This window comes from Mesoplodon mirus (genome assembly GCF_964341445.2).
Source record: "Mesoplodon mirus genome assembly, chromosome: 12".
Classification (NCBI taxonomy): Eukaryota; Metazoa; Chordata; class Mammalia; order Artiodactyla; family Ziphiidae; genus Mesoplodon; species Mesoplodon mirus.
In genome coordinates this window covers 94097544-94101151 of record NC_138988.1, presented here as the reverse complement: position 1 = coordinate 94101151, position 3608 = coordinate 94097544, and positions in this window count along the sequence as shown.

The following is a 3608-nucleotide window of genomic DNA, read 5'->3' as shown; positions in this document are numbered from 1 at the left end:
CATACTAGAGCCAACTCCACAAAGCATTCTTGAGAAATGGATACTTCGCTCAAGACATTGAGGAAAGATGGGAAAGGACTCATATTGTATATAGACAGTGTGGCAAAAATGTCTAAAACCCCCCATGCAAGCATCTCTGTTCTTCCTTCCCAGACACCATAAGCAGCAACAAAGAGAGGAAACAAGAAAATGAGCCTAATAAATATAAGGAAGGAAAATATGGAGGAAGAAAGAACAAAGGAATGGAAAATATTTTTCTTTAAACTCAGGTGAACCAAATATCTTTGTTGGCTGAGTTAGCAAAGGGGAGTCAGCTGGGGGTGATAGTGAAATAAACTCATGAAATGAAAGTATTTGTTCCTTCTCTTCTCTTTAAGGCTGTTTATTACTTATGAACCACGAGGGTAAAGTGCAATGTCAGGAGAGTGAAGATGGTAGAATTCATTCCTTACTGTATGTCTCTGACCATCAACAGTCATCCCTCAGTATCCATAGGATTTGGCTCCAGGACCCTTCACACAGATTCCAAAATCTGCAGATGCTCACGTTCCTTATATAAAATGGTGTGGTATTTGCATATAACCTAAGCATGTCCTCCCGTATTTTTTTTTTCTTTTTTCGGTACGTGGGCCTCCCACTGTTGTGGCCTCTCCCGTTGCAGAGCACAGGCTCCGGACATGCAGGCTCAGCGGCCATGGCTCACAGGCCCAGCCGCTCCGCAGCATGTGGGATCTTCTCGGACCGGGGCATGAACCCATGTACCCTGCATCGGCAGGCGGACTCTCAACCACTGCGCCACCAGGGAAGCTCCTCCCGTATACTTTAAATCATCTCTAGATTACTTGTAGTACCTAATATAATGTAGCTGCCATGTAAATAGTGGTCAGCATGCAACAAATTTCAGTTTTGCTTTTTGGAGCCTTTTGGAATTTTGTTTTTTCAAATATTTTTGATTCATGGTTGAATATTAGAATATGGAACCCACAGATACAGAGAGCTGACTGTATATGCAGTTTGTCAAGAGACGAAGCAAGCAACATCTGTTCATGGAAGCCTTCACGGAGGCTTGGTGCAAGAAATCATTGGGTTATCAGTAGATATCAGCTTTTCAGCTCACAAGTTGCTCAACTATACTGTGAAAGGAAGAAACTGAATCTGTCTGTCAGGGCCTCAGTTTACTGCCCTTGATCTTAAATATCAGTGGCTTAGGAATGAAGGAAAGATCATATTTGAATGTAAATGTCTAGCTTGTTATCCTGAATCACCTGAGTCATAAGATAATGCCCCTGTTTTTTAAGGAAAACCAAAGATTGCTTATCTCAATGCTACTGGGTGTCAGCCACCAGGGCCAGCATCGCCCAGGTATCTCCTGCACCTGGACAAGGCATCCAGCTGACATATTACTGTTTGACACATTGCTGCCTATAGACACATCTGCTCAGGGCACTTGCCACTGCCAGCAGAGCTCAACCCACACTCCTTGTAAGTCAAAATCCTTCCTCACTTAGCCTCTACCTACCTTTCTAGACTGGGTTCTTGTTCCACCTGTTTTCCCACCAGTGCTGAGACTGGAGTAGACTATTCACCTCTTCTGAATGTGGTTTGCATCCCCTCTCTTCACACTCCTGGACCTTTGCTGAAATGTTTCCTAATGGCTGGTGAGCTTTTTTTTCTTGCCTCTTTGCATCGTGGCTGTATTCACCGGACCTAAACTTTCTTCAGGCTCCAGCTTAAATCTCCCCACTTGCACAAATTCTTCCACGAATCTTCCCTCCTCTGTCAAAATGAATTTCTTCTTCCATTATAACTGAGAGCACTGTGCACCAACACACAGCATCAGAGGGGTTTTGTTTGCATTTTAATGCATATGCCTGGATTACAATAGTTCCTCCTTTGTACTTAACCGTTATCTAGCATACTATATATTTACTTATTTATTTCTTTATTGTCTGTCTGCATAAAGTACAGAGACTTTGTCTGCTTTGTTTATTGCTGTATCCCCATTGTCTGAACAGTGCTTAACAGATAGTAGGTGCTCAATAAACATTTTTAAAATTAATAAGTGAGTGACTCATGGGAGCCTAGAAATCCCAGATTGCCCTCATCTTTCCATCACCTCAGAGTGGCCGGCAAAGTGCTTTGCACATGATTCTCGAATCCAACTGGATTCAAGAGCCAGCCACCGGGATCTGGCTATGTATGTCTCCTCTGCTTTGAAGAGGAGATGTGGATTTAACTGCGATTATATAGCTGTAGTGCTGTGAGGCAGGCAGACATGATGGAGGATGAGAGTCTTACAGGAAAATTCTAGGTTAATGGGCAACCCTAATTGCTAAATCTAATTAGGAAGAGGAAATCAGTTAAATTAAGAATCCTTCATGTAAGAGAACCCAGTAAGAAGCCGTTGGGCAAAATTTTTCATTTCTCATTCACTTCAATCAGCTTCCTTAGAGAAGGCAGCAAGGCAGCAGGACTTCAGCAAGAGTATTTTATTGGCCCAAAAGCTAAGCTCTCATGACTACAGAAACCAAGAGGAAAGGACAACCTGGTCTTTGGCTACTAGATTCTTCTTTGGCATGTGCTCGGGAGGAAGTGCCATGTCGTCTCTCCTAAGATGGAAAGGATTATCACTGCGAAAGCTCAGGCTCTTATGCTTGAGTCTTTGCCAGCATGCTTCCAATTTGGAGAGCTAATCCCCCTAATTGGGTACAATCAGACCCATCTCCACTGAAGCCAGCAACACAGAAGCCCCATGCAATTCACCTCTATTGCTGAAACAGTTACTTGTCTTCAGTTATTTGGTTGGAAAAGATAAATCTTTTTCCCCTGAATATTTGCAAGTTTAAAGTGTTTCCATCCTCATCTTCTGCAGCACCTTAAGAATCACAGGGTCAATTCCTTTTTTCTGAGAAATCCAACAAAATATATTAAAAATGAAGAGATACAATAATATGAATATAAGAATTACCAACATCAATTCCAACAGAATTATTTTATGTAAATACATGTAGTCAGAGCTTGTATTCAGAAGCAGAGTGGTAACCTTAGTATCGGCTCCATCAGGATTCTAGCTAAGCTCTGTCACGAGCAGTGTGAATTAGGGCAAGCAATAACTCTGATTTCCTCATCTATAAAGTAGGGATAAAAATAGTACCTATTCACAGTTATTTTGCAAAGATTAAATGAGATAACGCTCATATAGCACTTAGCACTGCACCTGGAATATAGTAACCGCTCCATAAATGATGAATGAATAAGTTAATAACCTGCCAGGTATCCTTCAAACCACTGATCCAGACCTGCTACATTTCTGAGACAACAGGACTTATTCTCATGCCCCAAACAAGTGGGTCCCAAGGCTACTGTTTACAGCTGTTCTGGTTGTAACCTAAGGGGCACCATTCACAGTTTGTACCCCAAGGATTTGTATATTAACTATTACGATTTTACTGCATATTACAATGCTTTTCTAATAGATGGAAAAGTATCAAGAGGAAGGGGAGACGTTTTCTACTTTGCACAAAGGCACTGTACAGGCAAGTCCTGGCCCTGGGCAGTAAAGACAAGCATTGGCGCCAGCTCCCTGCATGAAAGCAAGCTGGGTTAGA